Consider the following 18553-nt stretch of genomic DNA (forward strand, 5'->3'; position numbering starts at 1 on the left):
ACAAAGATTGTACTTTTTTGGAGAAATGTCCTCTGGTCTGTTGAAACAAAATAGAACTGTTTGGCCATAATGACCATCGTTATGTTTGGAGGAAAATGGGGTAGGCTTGCAAGCCCGAAGAACACCATCCCAACCGTGAAGCATGGGGGTGGCAGCATCATGTTGTGGGGGTGCTTTGCTGCAGGAGGGACTGGTGCACTTCACAAAATTGATGGCTTCATGAGGGAGGAAAATGATGTGGATATATTGAAGCAACATCTCAAGACATCAGTCAGGAAGATAAAGCTTGGTTGCAAATGGGTCTTCCAAATGGACAATAACCCCAAGCATACTTCCAAAGATGTGGCAAAATGACTTAAGGACAACAAAGTCAAGGTATTAGAGTGGCCATCACAAAGCCGTGACCTCAATCCTATAGAACATTTGTGGGCAGAACTGAAAAAGAGTGTGCGATGGGTTTGTATGCATCGCGGAAGTTAAGAGTAGCACTGAGCGTAGTACAATCAATATGCTGATAGAATTTAGGTAGCCTTGTTCTCAAATTTGCTTTGTTAAAATCCCCAGCTACAATAAATGCAGCCTCAGGATATATGGTTTCCAGTTTAGAGTCCAGTGAAGTTCCATGAGGGCCATCGTGGTGTCTGCTTGAGGGGGAATGTACACAGCTGTGACGATAACTGACGAGAATTCACTTGGGAGGTAATATGGCCAGCATTTGATTGTAAGGAATTCTAGGTTGGGTGAGAAGAAGGATGAGTTCCTGTATGTTGTTATGATTACACCATGAGTCGATAATCATGAAGCATACACCCCCGCCCTTCCTCTTCCCAGAGAGGTGTTTATCTCTGATGGCGCGATGCATTGAGAAGCCTGGCGGCTGAACTGATTCCGACAACATATCCCAAGAGGGCCATGTTTCCGTGAAACAGAGAATGTTACAATCTCTGATGTCTCTATGGAAGGCAACCCTTGCTCGGATTTTGTCTACCTTATTGTCAAGAGACTGGACATTGGCGAGTAGTATACTCGGGAGCGGTGGTGAATGTGCACGTCAACGTAGCCTGACCAGGAGGCCGCTGCGTCTGCCCCTTCTGCGGTGCTGTTGTTTTGGGTCGGCTACTGGGATCCGATCCATTGTCCTGGGTGATGGGTCAAACAGAGGATCTGATCCATTGTCCTGGGTGGTGGTCCAAACAGAGGATCTGATCCATTGTCCTGGGTGGTGGTCCAAACAGAGGATCTGATCCATTGTCCTGGGTGGTGGTCCAAACAGAGGATCTGATCCATTGTCCTGGGTGGTGGTCCAAACAGAGGATCTGATCCATTGTCCTGGGTGGTGGTCCAAACAGAGGATCTGATCCATTGTCCTGGGTGGTGGTCCAAACAGAGGATCTGATCCATTGTCCTGGGTGGTGGTCCAAACAGAGGATCTGATCCATTGTCCTGGGTGGTGGTCCATACAGAGGATCTGATCCATTGTCCTGGGTGGTGGTCCAAACAGAGGATCTGATCCATTGTCCTGGGTGGTGGACCAAACAGAGGATCTGATCCATTGTCCTGGGTGGTGGACCAAACAGAGGATCTGATCCATTGTCCTGGGTGGTGGTCCAAACAGAGGATCTGATCCATTGTCCTGGGTGGTGGTCCAAACAGAGGATCCGCTTCGGGAAAGTCGTATTTCTAGTCGTAATGTTGGTAAGTTGACGTCGCTCTTATATCCAATAGTTCTTCCCGGCTGTATGTAATAAGACTTCAGATTTCCTGGTGTAACAGTGTCAGAAATAATACATTTAAAAAATATAAAAATACTGCATAGTTTCCTAAGGACTCAAAGCGAAGGGCGGGGTGATATACTATCATTTAGTTTTCAGATTTTCTTTCTAAATTCTGAATGTGTTAATTTTGTAATTTATGTTGTAAACACAACTGCCATTTAAAGTGGCAGTACACCAACATTTGAAATATACTTAATTGTATTGATAAAAATGCATTCACTTCAAAAAGTGATCCTGAGAGACAGCGACCAAGAATATGGCTTAGCTTTCTTCGTTTAGAAGACAGCATTAGCATCACTGTTGGGAATGGTAGGGGCTTTATTTAGCATCACTGTTGGGAATGGTAGGGGCTTTATTTAGCATCACTGTTGGGAATGGTAGGGGCTTTATTTAGCATCACTGTTGGGAATGGTAGGGGCTTTATTTAGAAGACAACATTAGCATCACTGTTGGGAATGGTAGGGGCTTTATTTAGCATCACTGTTGGGAATGGTAGGGGCTTTATTTAGAAGACAGCATTAGCATCACTTTTGGGAATGGTAGGGGCTTTATTTAGCATCACTGTTGGGAATGGTAGGGGCTTTATTTAGAAGACAGCATTAGCATCACTGTTGGGAATGGTAGGGGCTTTATTTAGCATCACTGTTGGGAATGGTAGGGGCTTCATTTAGAAGACAGCATTAGCATCACTTTTGGGAATGGTAGGGGCTTTATTTAGCATCACTGTTGGGAATGGTAGGGGCTTCATTTAGAAGACAGCATTAGCATCACTTTTGGGAATGGTAGGGGCTTTATTTAGCATCACTGTTGGGAATGGTAGGGGCTTTATTTAGAAGACAGCATTAGCATCACTTTTGGGAATGGTAGGGGCTTTATTTAGCATCACTGTTGGGAATGGTAGGGGCTTTATGTAGAAGACAGCATTAGCATCATTGTTGGGAATGGTAGGGGCTTTATTTAGAAGACAGCATTAGCATCACTGTTGGGAATGGTAGGGGCTTTATTTAGAAGACAGCATTAGCATCACTGTTGGGAATGGTAGGGGCTTTATTTAGCATCACTGTTGGGAATGGTAGGGGCTTTATTTAGCATCACTGTTGGGAATGGTAGGGGCTTTATTTAGAAGACAGCATTAGCATCATTGTTGGGAATGGTAGGGGCTTTATTTAGCATCACTGTTGGGAATGGTAGGGGCTTTATTTAGCATCACTGTTGGGAATGGTAGGGGCTTTGGCAGCATGGTTTTAAAAGCCAAAATCCATTAAGTTACTATAAACCAATAGTAAAGCACCCAAAACACCTTACCAAGTTGCACATAAAGAATACTGGAGGATGTTATAGGAATTATGGTATTTATATAATCTTTTCAGTAGAAAAATATTTTTTTCAAGAATACACACCAATACAGCACATTCAGAGGGCAGCAGCTCTAGTATTTATACCACTGATAGACTTCATGAGCAGCTGGATTCAGTACGACAGCTCTAACTAGTATTTATACCACTGATAGACTTCATGAGCAGCTGGTTTCAGTACGACAGCTCTAACTAGTATTTATATAACTGATAGACTTCATGAGCAGCTGGATTCAGTACGACAGCTCTAACTAGTATTTATACCACTGATAGACTTCATGAGCAGCTGGATTCAGTACTACAGCTCTAACTAGTATTTATATAACTGACAGACTTCATGAGCAGCTGGTTTCAGTACGACAGCTCTAACTAGTATTTATATAACTGATAGACTTCATGAGCAGCTGGATTCAGTACGACAGCTCTAACTAGTATTTATACCACTGATAGACTTCATGAGCAGCTGGTTTCAGTACGACAGCTCTAACTAGTATTTATACCACTGATAGACTTCATGAGCAGCTGGATTCAGTACGACAGCTCTAACTAGTATTTATACCACTGATAGACTTCATGAGCAGCTGGTTTCAGTACGACAGCTCTAACTAGTATTTATACCACTGATAGACTTCATGAGCAGCTGGATTCAGTACTACAGCTCTAACTAGTATTTATACCACTGATAGACTTCATGAGCAGCTGGTTTCAGTACGACAGCTCTAACTAGTATTTATACCACTGATAGACTTCATGAGCAGCTGGATTCAGTACGACAGCTCTAACTAGTATTTATACCACTGATAGACTTCATGAGCAGCTGGATTCAGTACGACAGCTCTAACTAGTATTTATACCACTGATAGACTTCATGAGCAGCTGGATTCAGTACGACAGCTCTAACTAGTATTTATACCACTGATAGACTTCATGAGCAGCTGGATTCAGTACGACAGCTCTAACTAGTATTTATACCACTGATAGACTTCATGAGCAGCTGGATTCAGTACGACAGCTCTAACTAGTATTTATACCACTGATAAGACTTCATGAGCACCTGGTTTCAGTACTACAGCTCTAACTAGTATTTATACCACTGATAGACTTCATGAGCAGCTGGATTCAGTACGACAGCTCTAACTAGTATTTATACCACTGATAAGACTTCATGAGCAGCTGGTTTCAGTACTACAGCTCTAACTAGTATTTATACCACTGATAGACTTCATGAGCAGCTGGATTCAGTACGACAGCTCTAACTAGTATTTATACCACTGATAGACTTCATGAGCAGCTGGATTCAGTACGACAGCTCTAACTAGTATTTATACCACTGATAGACTTCATGAGCAGCTGGATTCAGTACGACAGCTCTAACTAGTATTTATACCACTGATAGACTTCATGAGCAGCTGGATTCAGTACTACAGCTCTAACTAGTATTTATATAACTGACAGACTTCATGAGCAGCTGGTTTCAGTACGACAGCTCTAACTAGTATTTATATAACTGACAGGCTTCATGAGCAGCTGGATTCAGTACGACAGCTCTAACTAGTATTTATATAACTGACAGACTTCATGAGCAGCTGGTTTCAGTACGACAGCTCTAACTAGTATTTATACCACTGATAGACTTCATGAGCAGCTGGATTCAGTACTACAGATCTACCAAGTATTTATATAACTGATAGACTTCATGAGCAGCTGGTTTCAGTACTACAGCTCTAACTAGTATTTATACCACTGATAGACTTCATGAGCAGCTGGATTCAGTACTACAGCTCTAACTAGTATTTATATAACTGATAGACTTCATGAGCAGCTGGATTCAGTACTACAGCTCTAACTAGTATTTATATAACTGACAGACTTCATGAGCAGCTGGTTTCAGTACGACAGCTCTAACTAGTATTTATACCACTGATAGACTTCATGAGCAGCTGGATTCAGTACTACAGCTCTAACTAGTATTTATACCACTGATAGACTTCATGAGCAGCTGGTTTCAGTACGACAGCTCTAACTAGTATTTATACCACTGATAGACTTCATGAGCAGCTGGATTCAGTACGACAGCTCTAACTAGTATTTATACCACTGATAGACTTCATGAGCAGCTGGATTCAGTACGACAGCTCTAACTAGTATTTATACCACTGATAGACTTCATGAGCAGCTGGATTCAGTACGACAGCTCTAACTAGTATTTATACCACTGATAGACTTCATGAGCAGCTGGATTCAGTACGACAGCTCTAACTAGTATTTATACCACTGATAGACTTCATGAGCAGCTGGATTCAGTACGACAGCTCTAACTAGTATTTATACCACTGATAAGACTTCATGAGCACCTGGTTTCAGTACTACAGCTCTAACTAGTATTTATACCACTGATAGACTTCATGAGCAGCTGGATTCAGTACGACAGCTCTAACTAGTATTTATACCACTGATAAGACTTCATGAGCAGCTGGTTTCAGTACTACAGCTCTAACTAGTATTTATACCACTGATAGACTTCATGAGCAGCTGGATTCAGTACGACAGCTCTAACTAGTATTTATACCACTGATAGACTTCATGAGCAGCTGGATTCAGTACGACAGCTCTAACTAGTATTTATACCACTGATAGACTTCATGAGCAGCTGGATTCAGTACGACAGCTCTAACTAGTATTTATACCACTGATAGACTTCATGAGCAGCTGGATTCAGTACTACAGCTCTAACTAGTATTTATATAACTGACAGACTTCATGAGCAGCTGGTTTCAGTACGACAGCTCTAACTAGTATTTATATAACTGACAGGCTTCATGAGCAGCTGGATTCAGTACGACAGCTCTAACTAGTATTTATATAACTGACAGACTTCATGAGCAGCTGGTTTCAGTACGACAGCTCTAACTAGTATTTATACCACTGATAGACTTCATGAGCAGCTGGATTCAGTACTACAGATCTACCAAGTATTTATATAACTGATAGACTTCATGAGCAGCTGGTTTCAGTACTACAGCTCTAACTAGTATTTATACCACTGATAGACTTCATGAGCAGCTGGATTCAGTACTACAGCTCTAACTAGTATTTATATAACTGATAGACTTCATGAGCAGCTGGTTTCAGTACGACAGCTCTAACTAGTATTTATATCACTGATAGACTTCATGAGCAGCTGGATTCAGTACTACAGATCTAACTAGTATTTATACCACTGATAGACTTCATGAGCAGCTGGATTCAGTACTACAGCTCTAACTAGTATTTATATAACTGACAGACTTCATGAGCAGCTGGATTCAGTACTACAGCTCTAACTAGTATTTATATAACTGACAGACTTCATGAGCAGCTGGATTCAGTACTACAGCTCTAACTAGTATTTATATAACTGACAGACTTCATGAGCTGTTTTAACTGCCACTAAGCCTATACAGTGGGACCCTAAATGACTGACACCCTTGATAAAGATGAGCAATAATGAATGTATATAATAAATCATTAAAATACAGTGGTATATTGTATGCAAGACAATTGAGGAAATATTATTTTATACTAATAGTATTGCTCAGAGAAAAATATTTTGTTTAACAAATAATATTTATTTTATTAAAAAAGGTAGGGGTTGAAATTATTGACACCGCTAAAGAGTCTTACAAATATAGTCGTCAAAAGTTTAGTATTTGGTCCCGTACTCCTAGCAAGCAATGACTCTCTCTCACCACCACTGATACTATAAGTATTTTACCATGCTGGTCATCTATGAACATTTGAACATCTTGGCCATGTTCTGTTATAATCTCCACCCGGCACAGCCAGAAGAGGACTGGCCACCCCTCAGAGCCTGGTTCCTCTCTACCCAGTACAGCCAGAAGAGGACTGGCCACCCCTCAGAGCCTGGTTCCTCTCTACCCAGTACAGCCAGAAGAGGACTGGCCACCCCTCAGAGCCTGGTTCCTCTCTAGGTTTCTTCCTAGGTTCTGGCCTTTCTAGGGAGTTTTTCCTAGCCACCGTGTTTCAGCACCTGCATTGCTTGCTGTTTGGGGTTTTAGGCTGGGTTTCTGTACAGCACTTTGTGACATCAGCTGATGGAAGAAGGGCTTTATACATACATTGGATTGATTGATTTGATCATCAAGCTTGTGACTCTACAAACATGTTGGATATATAATGTACTGCGTCATTTTGGAGTCACTTTTATTTCTAGTGGGCACAAAATAATCTGTGTGTTAGTAGAACAGGTTTGTGAACTCAGCCCCAGGACCAACTGGATGTGGGGACTCTGTTCTTTGCTCAGCTCTTGGCATTGCAGGGCTTAGTAATGATATGAAAGGGGGTCACTGTATTTTAAAGGTTTCCAAAACCCAATTGCTAATTTTTTTGTTGTATTATTAGTGGATATTGTCCCAGTTCTGCCCTGCATGCACTGACAGTAGTTTTGTTTCATCTCTCTCTCTCTCCCTCTCACTCTCTCTCTCTATCGCTATCTCTCTCCCCCCACAAGCCCCCCGCTCTCCCCCCACAAGCCCCCCTCTCTCTATCTCTCTTCCCACAAGCCTCTCTCTCTGTCCCTCTTCCCTCCCCTCTCTCTCCACCAGCCTCTCTCTCTGTCCCTCTTCCCTCCCCTCTCTCTCCTCACCAGCCCTCCCTCCCCTCTCTCTCTGTCCCTCTTCCCTCCCCTCTCTCTCCTCACCAGCCCTCCCTCCCCTCTCTCTCCTCACCAGCCCTCCCTCCCCTCTCTCCCCACCAGTCCCTCTCTCTGTACCTCTTCCCTCCCCTCTCTCTCTCTACAAGCCCCTCTCTCTGTCCCTCTTGCCTCCCCTCTCTCTCCCCACCAGCCCTCCTCTCTGTCCCTCTTCCCTCCCATCTCTCTCTCTCCACCAGCCCCCCCCTTCTCTCTCTCTTTCTCTCAACACCAGCCCCTCTCTCTTTCCCTTCTACCCCCCCCCCCTCTCTCTCTCTCTTTCTCTCCACACCAGCCCCTCTCTCTTTCCCTCTCCCCCCCTCTCTCTCTCTCTCTCTCTTTCTCTCCCCACCAGCCCCTCTCTCCCCACAGCCCCTCTCTCCCCACAAGCCCCTCTCTCCCCACCAGCCCCTCTCTCCAAACCAGCCCCTCTCTCCCCACCAGCCCCTCTCTCCCCAACAGCCCCTTTCCCCCCAACAGCCCCTCTCTCCCCAACAGCCCCTCTCTCTGTCCCCCTTCCCTCCCCCTCTCTCGATCTCTCTCAATTAAATTCAATTTCAATTCAAGGGGCTTTATTGTTATAGGAAACATATGTTAACATTATCAAACAAGTGAAATAGATAATAAACAAAAGTGAAAAAAAAACAATTGGGGTGTCAAAAATAAACAATCCCCCCCCTCTCTCTCCCTCGCTTTCATTAGCTTAGTTGTTTAGAGCATGCTAATCAGCTCTTTCATTAGCTTAGTTGTTTAGAGCATGCTAATCAGCTCTTTCATTAGCTTAGTTGTTTAGAGCATGCTAATCAGCTCTTTCATTAGCTTAGTTGTTTAGAGCATGCTAATCAGCTCTTTCATTAGCTTAGTTGTTTAGAGCATGCTAATCAGCTCTTTCATTAGCTTAGTTGTTTAGAGCATGCTAATCAGCTCTTTCATTAGCTTAGTTGTTTAGAGCATGCTAATCAGCTCTTTCAGACTCCTGAAAGCTTCTCTCTAGACTAAGAAGGTATTTTCCTGGAGGAGGAGAGGAAGGGAGGAGGGGAGAGGAGAGGGAAGGAGGGGAGAGCAGTTAGAGATATGCAGATTACAATTATTTATAATATACAGTATGTGTTGTGTGTTGGGGTATTGGGAACTGGAGGTGTACTTGTAAATGTCTGGGTGATGGTGTTGGGGTATTGGGAACTGGAGGTGTACTTGTAAATGTCTGGGTGATGGTGTTGGGGTATTGGGTACTGAAGGTGTACTTGTAAATGTCTGGGTGATGGTGTTGGGGTATTGGGAACTGGAGGTGTACTTGTAAATGTCTGGGTGATGGTGTTGGGGTATTGGGAACTGAAGGTGTACTTGTAAATGTCTGGGTGATGGTGTTGGGGTATTGGGAACTGAAGGTGTACTTGTAAATGTCTGGGTGATGGTGTTGGGGTATTGGGAACTGGAGGTGTACTTGTAAATGTCTGGGTGATGGTGTTGGGGTATTGGGAACTGGAGGTGTACTTGTAAATGTCTGGGTGATGGTGTTGGACTGTTGGGAACTGAAGGTGTACTTGTAAATGTCTGGGTGATGGTGTTGGGGTATTGGGAACTGGAGGTGTACTTGTAAATGTCTGGGTGATGGTGTTGGACTGTTGGGAACTGGAGGTGTACTTGTAAATGTCTGGGTGATGGTGTTGGGGTATTGGGAACTGGAGGTGTACTTGTAAATGTCTGGGTGATGGTGTTGGGCTATTGGGAACTGGAGGTGTACTTGTAAATGTCTGGGTGATGGTGTTGGACTGTTGGGAACTGGAGGTGTACTTGTAAATGTCTGGGTGATGGTGTTGGACTGTTGGGAACTGGAGGTGTACTTGTAAATGTCTGGGTGATGGTGTTGGACTGTTGGGAACTGAAGGTGTACTTGTAAATGTCTGGGTGATGGTGTTGGGGTATTGGGAACTGAAGGTGTACTTGTAAATGTCTGGGTGATGGTGTTGGGGTATTGGGAACTGAAGGTGTACTTGTAAATGTCTGGGTGATGGTGTTGGGGTATTGGGAACTAGAGGTGTACTTGTAAATGTCTGGGTGATGGTGTTGGGGTATTGGGTACTGAAGGTGTACTTGTAAATGTCTGGGTGATGGTGTTGGGGTATTGGGAACTGAAGGTGTACTTGTAAATGTCTGGGTGATGGTGTTGGGGTATTGGGAACTAGAGGTGTACTTGTAAATGTCTGGGTGATGGTGTTGGGGTATTGGGAACTAGAGGTGTACTTGTAAATGTCTGGGTGATGGTGTTGGGGTATTGGGAACTGGAGGTGTACTTGTAAATGTCTGGGTGATGGTGTTGGGATATTGGGAACTGGAGGTGTACTTATAAATGTCTGGGTGATGGTGTTGGGGTATTGGGAACTGGAGGTGTACTTGTAAATGTCTGGGTGATGGTGTTGGTTGTTGGAGTAGAATGTACTTGTAAATGTCTGGGTGATGGTGTTGGTTGTTGGAGTAGAATGTACTTGTAAATGTCTGGGTGATGGTGTTGGGGTATTGGGAACTAGAGGTGTACTTGTAAATGTCTGGGTGATGGTGTTGGGGAATTGGGAACTGGAGGTGTACTTGTAAATGTCTGGGTGATGGTGTTGGGGTAATGGGAACTAGAGGTGTACTTGTAAATGTCTGGGTGATGGTGTTGGTTGTTGGAGTAGAATGTACTTGTAAATGTCTGGGTGATGGTGTTGGGCTATTGGGAACTGGAGGTGTACTTGTAAATGTCTGGGTGATGGTGTTGGGGTATTGGGAACTAGAGGTGTACTTATAAATGTCTGGGTGATGGTGTTGGTTGTTGGAGTAGAATGTACTTGTGGGAAAGAATTTCCTCCCGTGAAGACAATCACCTCTATTCTATTCTATTCTATTACATTCTATTCTATTACATTCTATTCTATTACATTCTATTATATTACATTCTATTCTATTACATTCTATTCTATTCTATTCTATTCTATTACATTCTATGTCCAGTTCATCATGTAGAATCAAACGTGTATCCAATAGCAGCAACAGTTCCTCCTATGCTGTAGCTATGTAGTAATACCATTAGGCTAAGTGATTTAGGCCTATGCTTTGCACTGATAAAAACCTAATAAACTATGCTGTAACACGGTTCCATAGCTGACTGGTATATGCCTATGTTACAGGGGACTGGTGTGGCCTCTGGCTGGTAGCATAAGACATGGAGATAGTCAGAATAGCCTAACCAGTCGACATTATACAGTTATACTGTATAGAATAGACAAGGCTGCACACTTTACAGAATAGGCCTATAAGCGCGTTTACGTCACTGACGTGGGAAAGGTTGGCGTCATATGTTTGCGGTTGCGTTCCTATCTTCCCAGCCCGCTGCTGCGGTTCGCGCTGTGCTGCGTACCGAGGCAAGACAAAGACTCGCGACATCATCTACACATACAGGGACAACAGGAATACAATGATGCTTTCTGTGTTTTCGTAATCACTTCTATCGGGGTTATATCTTCTAATCCCGTTACCAATCATAATCGATAAATAGCCTAGGATATCTCTGTGCCGATGAGCAATGAACGGTTATCCATCGAGCAGTTCGCAGATCGAACTCCTCTGACGCTGAATGATTTCATCGAGGACAGGATGGTGTTGCTGAATGGGTACATGGTGATCCGTGATCGATAATGTAGCCTATGTGCTATCAGGTTGAGAGGGCTGATCACAATGTATCAGTTTAGCTCATCAGCATCAGTCCTTCGGTGAGAATAAGAAGAGTCAAACCGCTGAATGCTCTGTGCATCCCTTACCTCTCATACGCTGCTCACTCGGGCATTACTCCATGATCGGCGAAATGTCCCGGTTTACTCTGGTCACGTTTCCCTCAACGTTGCAGCTCGCACGAGAAGAAATAAATATATAACCCTAGAAACGGCAGCAGCAGCAGCCCTTCCCGTTACCGGTTGTGCCTGGTGGAGGCAAGAGGTACACCCTCCGGTACTGATGCCATCGACGCGTGAATCCGATCCTTAAATCCGGAGGCGGATAAAAAAAACGCGTCTGTTAGGCAAAATAGATGTTTTACTCTCAAAATCCGTTAACGCTCAAATAAGGGGCATCCGATACCTCTTCATTCAATATGCGTCCACTGTCACACAAAGCGTGATTTTCCTCTCTCGCTCTCTCTCGATTGCTCGCTCTGTCTCGCTCTCTCCTCCTTTCTGCTCCTCTCTCCTATTGGCCGTCCTCTCACGTGTGTCTCGTGAACAACATTAGCCCGAGCAACAGTTGTGGATTCGGCATTTCGCCTTCAAAATAAAAGATCGCATTGAAACTGATGCAAACGGATGAAAATATTGGAATCATGCCACAATTACTCGAGAGCAAAACAAGGTCGCAGTTTTGTTATATAAATAAAAATGAATACAATAATTACTCAATTTGACAAGAACAAAAAAATCTGTTGAAATCGCATTGTGGATGTATAGACTTAGGATTGCATTGGCGCATAGTTATATTACAATGTACAGCCTTACCTATGGATCTGGGGTCCATGAAACGGTCTATTAGCCAACTCAGCGACACCCACAGGACACACCTGCAATGAGTTGTCATAGTCGTATTGCAGGACTTTAACTGTGAAATCACCTCCCCAGTCAGTCTGTTGAACATTCAGATCGCCGTGAAACAGCCTTTATGCACCGTTATTTAGTCAAGGAGTCGCCAGTGAAACCAGTGTCTCTTTACAACGGAGCCCTGCAGGGTAGCCAAGTGGTTAGAGTGTAGAGGCGGCAGGGTATCCTAGTGGTTAGAGCGTTGGATTAGTAACCGAAAGGTTGCGAGTTCAAACCCCCGACTGACAAGGTACAAATCTGTCGTTCTGCCCCTGAACAGGCAGTTAACCCACTGTTCCCAGGCCATCATTGAAAATAAAAATTTGTTCTTAACTGACTTGCCTAGTTAAATAAAGGTAAAAAAAAGATTACAAGTATAGATATAGAAATACAGCACAACATATTCGGCAGACAGACATTATTACAGACAACTAAAACACAACACATTCTTCATTATAAAAACCCTATGAAAAACAGCATCCCATCCAAGGGGTTAGAAATAGAGGCAGCTACACTTTGATAAATAGTGTCACTGTAAACCAGGTAGAAAGGTTGACTGCACAATCAGCTTCCTGGTGACCAGAGAGACACAAGTTCTGTTTCTGTACAACAAAAATATAAAGCTTTAAATCTTAGTTTATTAACAAGTTATGTATGTTTTTTTATTTTAGACGCAGTACATAATGTCTTCTTTTTAAATGCAGTACATAATGTCTTTTTTTTTTAAATGCAGTACATAATGTCTTCTTTTTAAATACAGTACATAATGTCTTTTTTTTTAAATGCAGTACATAATGTCTTCTTTTTAAATGCAGTACATAATGTCTTCTTTTTAAATGCAGTACATAATGTCTTTTTTTAAAAATGCAGTACATAATGTCTTTTTTTAAAATGCAGTACATAATGTCTTTTTTTAAATGCGGTACATAATGTCTTTTTTTAAATGCAGTACATAATGTCTTCTTTTTTAACGCAGTACATAATGTCTTCTTTTTTAACGCAGTACATAATGTCTTCTTTTTTACGCAGTACATGTCTTCTTTTTTTACGCAGTACATAATGTCTTCTTTTTAAATGCAGTACGTAATGTCTTTTTTTAATGCAGTACACAATGTCTTCTTTTTAAATGCAGTACATAATGTCTTTTTTTTTACGCAGTACATAATGTCTTTTTTTAAAATGCAGTACATAATGTCTTTTTTTTTTCCGCAGTACATAATGTGTTGGTCAGCCGCTGTGGAATTCTGGGTATCTACTGTTTAATAAGGAAGGACTTCTTTTTGACAGTTTTCCAGTTTTAGCCGGGGAGTCCTTTACACTCAGAACGAGTGGTTATATAATAATCAGATTTAGCCGGGGATTCCTTTCCAATCAGAACGAGTGGTTATATAATAATCAGATTTAGCCGGGGATTCCTTTCCAATCAGAACGAGTGGTTATATAATAATCAGATTTAGCCGGGGATTCCTTTACAATCAGAACGAGTGGTTATATAATAATCAGATTTAGCCGGGGATTCCTTTCCAATCAGAACGAGTGGTTATATAATAATCAGATTTAGCCGGGGATTCCTTTACAATCAGAACGAGTGGTTATATAATAATCAGATTTAGCCGGGGATTCCTTTACAATCAGAACGAGTGGTTATATAATAATCAGATTTAGCCGGGGATTCCTTTACACTCAGAACGAGTGGTTATATAATAATCAGATTTAGCCGGGGATTCCTTTACAATCAGAACGAGTGGTTATATAATAATCAGATTTAGCCGGGGATTCCTTTACACTCAGAACGAGTGGTTATATAATAATCAGATTTAGCCGGGGATTCCTTTACACTCAGAACGAGTGGTTATATAATAATCAGATTTAGCCGGGGAGTCCTTTACAATCAGAACGAGCGGTTACATAATCATCAGATTTAGCCGGGGATTCCTTTACACTCAGAACGAGTGGTTATATAATAATAAGATTTAGCCGGGGAGTCCTTTACACTCAGAACGAGCGGTTACATAATCATCAGATTTAGCCGGGGATTCCTTTACAATCAGAACAAGCGGTTATATAATCATCAGATTTAGCCGGGGAGTCCTTTACAATCAGAACGAGTGGTTACATAATCATCAGATTTAGCCTTTATTGATCCTTCCCCAGTTGCCTAAAAGCCTGTGTTCCTGGCCTTGACCCAGGCAACATTTCTCTTATGAAGGACTTTGGGGCGGCAGGTAGCCTAGTGGTTAGAGTGTTGTGGATTGCAACTGCAAGGTTGCAATATCAAATCCCCGAGCTGACAAGGTAAAAATCTGTTGTTCTGCCCCTAAAGAAGGCAGTTCTTCCATTGAAAATAAGAATTTGTTCTTAACTGACTTGCCGAGTTAAATAAAGGTAAAAATAATAATAATTCTAAACTGAGTTTAAATGTATTTCGCTAAAGGTGTATGTAAACTTCCAACTTCAACTGTATAGAGTAGTTCAATCTTCCAGATTAGATATATCTTCTAGAGTACATCTATAGAGTAGATCTATCTTCCAGAGCACATCTTAAGAGTACATCTATAGAGTAGATCTATCTTCCAGATTAGATCCTATAGAGTAGATCTATCTTCCAGAGTACATCTATAGAGTAGATCTATCTTCCAGAGCACATCTATAGAGTACATCTATAGAGTAGATCTATCTTCCAGATTAGATCCTATAGAGTAGATCTATCTTCCAGAGTACATCTATAGAGTAGATCTATCTTCCAGAGCACATCTATAGAGTACATCTATAGAGTAGATCTATCTTCCAGATTAGATCCTATAGAGTAGATCTATCTTCCAGAGTACATCTATAGAGTAGATCTGTCTTCCAGAGTACATCTATAGTGTAGATCTATCTTCCAGAGTACATCTATAGAGTAGATCTATCTTCCAGAGTACATCTATAGAGTAGATCTGTCTTCCAGAGTAGATCTATAGAGTAGATCTATCTTCCAGAGCACATCTTTAGAGTAGACAGAGCATGGTTAAGTGTTTTTCTCATTCAGAACTAGAGCCTGGTTTAGTGTTCCTCATTCAGAACTGGTTAAGTGTTTCTCATTCAGATCTAGAGCCTGGTTAAGTGTTCCTCATTCAGAACTAGAGCCTGGTTTAGTGTTCCTCATTCAGAACCTGGTTAGTGTTTCTCATTCAGAACTAGAGTATGGTTAAGTTTTCCGCATTCAGAACTAGAGCCTGGTTTAGTGTTTTTCATTCAGAACTAGAGCATTGTTAAGTGTTTCTCATTCTGAACCTAGTTAAGTGTTTCTCATTCAGACCTAGAGCCTGGTTATGTGTTTCTCAATAAGAACTAGAGCCTGGTTTCGTGTTCCTCATTCTGAAGTGGTTAGAGTGGAGGGGCGGCAGTAGTGGTTAGAGTGGAGGGGCGGAGGGGCGCCAGGGTAGTGGTTAGAGTGGAGGGGCGGCAGGGTAGTGGTTAGAGTGGAGGGGCGGCAGGGTAGTGGTTAGAGTGGAGGGGTGGCAGGGTAGACTAGTGGTTAGAGTGTAGAGGAGGTAGGGTAGTGGTTAGAGTGGAGGGGCGGAGGGGCGCCAGACTAGTGGTTAGAGTGGAGGGGCGGAGGGGCGCCAGACTAGTGGTTAGAGTGGAGGGGCGCCAGGGTAGTGGTTAGAGTGGAGGGGCGCCAGGGTAGTGGTTAGAGTGGAGGGGCGCCAGGGTAGTGGTTAGAGTGGAGGGGCGCCAGGGTAGTGGTTAGAGTGGAGGGCGGCAGGGTAGACTAGTGGTTAGAGTGTAGAGGAGGTAGGGTAGTGGTTAGAGTGGAGGGGCGGAGGGGCGCCAGACTAGTGGTTAGAGTGGAGGGGCGGAGGGGCGCCAGACTAGTGGTTAGAGTGGAGGGGCGCCAGGGTAGTGGTTAGAGTGGAGGGCGCCAGGGTAGTGGTTAGAGTGGAGGGGCGCCAGGGTAGTGGTTAGAGTGGAGGGGCGCCAGGGTAGTGGTTAGAGTGGAGGGCGGCAGGGTAGTGGTTAGAGTGGAGGGGCGGAGGGGCGCCAGGGTAGTGGTTAGAGTGGAGGGGCGGCAGGTAGTTGGTTCGAGTGGAGGGGCGGAGGGGCGCCAGGGTAGTGGTTAGAGTGGAGGGGCGCCAGGGTAGTGGTTAGAGTGGAGGGGCGGAGGGGCGCCAGGGTAGACTAGTGGTTAGAGTGGAGGGGCGCCAGGGTAGTGGTTAGAGTGGAGGGGTGGAGGGGCGCCAGGGTAGACTAGTGGTTAGAGTGGAGGGGCGGCAGGGTAGTGGTTAGAGTGGAGGGCGGAGGGGCGCCAGGGTAGACTAGTGGTTAGAGTGGAGGGGCGCCAGGGTAGTGGTTAGAGTGGAGGGGCGGAGGGGCGCCAGGGTAGACTAGTGGTTAGAGTGGAGGGGCGGCAGGGTAGACTAGTGGTTAGAGTGGAGGGGCGGCAGGGTAGTGGTTAGAGTGGAGGGGCGCCAGGGTAGTGGTTAGAGTGGAGGGGTGGCAGGGTAGTGGTTAGAGTGTAGAGGAGGTAGGGTAGCCTAGTGGTTAGAGTGGAGGGGCGCCAGGGTAGACTAGTGGTTAGAGTGTAGAGGAGGTAGGGTAGCCTAGTGGTTAGAGTGGAGGGGCGCCAGGGTAGTGGTTAGAGTGGAGGGGCGGCAGGGTAGTGGTTAGAGTGGAGGGGCGCCAGGGTAGTGGTTAGAGTGGAGGGGCGCCAGGGTAGTGGTTAGAGTGGAGGGGCGGAGGGGCGCCAGGGTAGTGGTTAGAGTGGAGGGGCGCCAGGGTAGACTAGTGGTTAGAGTGGAGGGGCGCCAGGGTAGTGGTTAGAGTGGAGGGGCGGCAGGGTAGTGGTTAGAGTGGAGGGGCGGCAGGGTAGCCTAGTGGTTAGAGTGGAGGGGCGGCAGGGTAGTGGTTAGAGTGGAGGGGCGGCAGGGTAGACTAGTGGTTAGAGTGGAGGGGTGGAGGGGCGCCAGGGTAGTGGTTAGAGTGGAGGGGCGGAGGGGCGCCAGGGTAGACTAGTGGTTAGAGTGGAGGGGTGGAGGGGCGCCAGGGTAGTGGTTAGAGTGGAGGGGCGGCAGGGTAGACTAGTGGTTAGAGTGGAGGGGCGCCAGGGTAGACTAGTGGTTAGAGTGGAGGGCGCCAGGGTAGACTAGTGGTTAGAGTGGAGGGGCGGCAGGGTAGTGGTTAGAGTGTAGAGGGGGTAGGGTAGCCTAGTGGTTAGAGTGTAGAGGAGGCAGGTAGTCTAGTGGTTAGAGTGTAGAGGAGGCAGGTAGCCTAGTGGTTAGAGTGTAGAGGAGGCAGGTAGCCTAGTGGTTAGAGTGTAGAGGAGGTAGGGTAGCCTAGTGGTTAGAGTGGGGGGCGGCAGGGTAGACTAGTGGTTAGAGTGGAGGCGGCAGGGTAGACTAGTGGTTAGAGTGGAGGGCGGCAGGGTAGCCTAGTGGTAAGAGTGGAGGGGCGGCAGGGTAGCCTAGTGGTTAGAGTGGAGGGGCGGAGGGGCGCCAGGGTAGTCTAGTGGTTAGAGTGGAGGGGAGGCAGGTAGCCTAGTGGTTAGAGTGGAGGGGAGGCAGGTAGACTAGTGGTTAGAGTGTAGAGGAGGCAGGTAGTCTAGTGGTTAGAGTGTAGAGGAGGCAGGTAGCCTAGTGGTTAGAGTGTAGAGGAGGCAGGTAGCCTAGTGGTTAGAGTGTAGAGGAGGTAGGGTAGCCTAGTGGTTAGAGTGGGGGGCGGCAGGGTAGACTAGTGGTTAGAGTGGAGGGGCGGCAGGGTAGACTAGTGGTTAGAGTGGAGGGGCGGCAGGGTAGCCTAGTGGTAAGAGTGGAGGGGCGCAGGGTAGCCTAGTGGTTAGAGTGGAGGGGCGGAGGGGCGCCAGGGTAGTCTAGTGGTTAGAGTGGAGGGGAGGCAGGTAGCCTAGTGGTTAGAGTGGAGGGAGGCAGGTAGACTAGTGGTTAGAGTGGAGGGGCGGCAGGGTAGACTAGTGGTTAGAGTGGAGGGGCGGAGGGGCGCCAGGGTAGACTAGTGGTTAGAGTGGAGGGGCGGAGGGGCGCCTGGGTAGCCTAGTGGTTAGAGTGTAGAGGTGGCAGGGTAGACTAGTGGTTAGAGTGTAGAGGTGGCAGGGTAGACTAGTGGTTAGAGTGGGGGTGGCAGGGTAGCCTAGTGGTT

General features: G+C 45.0%; 1 protein-coding gene across 1 annotated transcript in view; it reads right to left on the bottom strand.

Moving 5' to 3' along the window:
• Window positions 1-12014, bottom strand: part of fbxl16 (F-box and leucine-rich repeat protein 16) — a 69034-nt gene extending 57020 nt beyond the window's left edge. The window contains exon 1 of the mRNA XM_031820384.1: window positions 11618-12014. The gene's annotated coding sequence lies outside the window, so the exon portion shown is untranslated. The remainder of the gene's footprint in view (window positions 1-11617) is intronic.
• Window positions 12015-18553: the final 6539 nt, after the last annotated feature.

Source organism: Oncorhynchus kisutch, unplaced genomic scaffold (genome assembly GCF_002021735.2).
Source record: "Oncorhynchus kisutch isolate 150728-3 unplaced genomic scaffold, Okis_V2 scaffold3306, whole genome shotgun sequence".
NCBI lineage: Eukaryota > Metazoa > Chordata > Actinopteri > Salmoniformes > Salmonidae > Oncorhynchus > Oncorhynchus kisutch.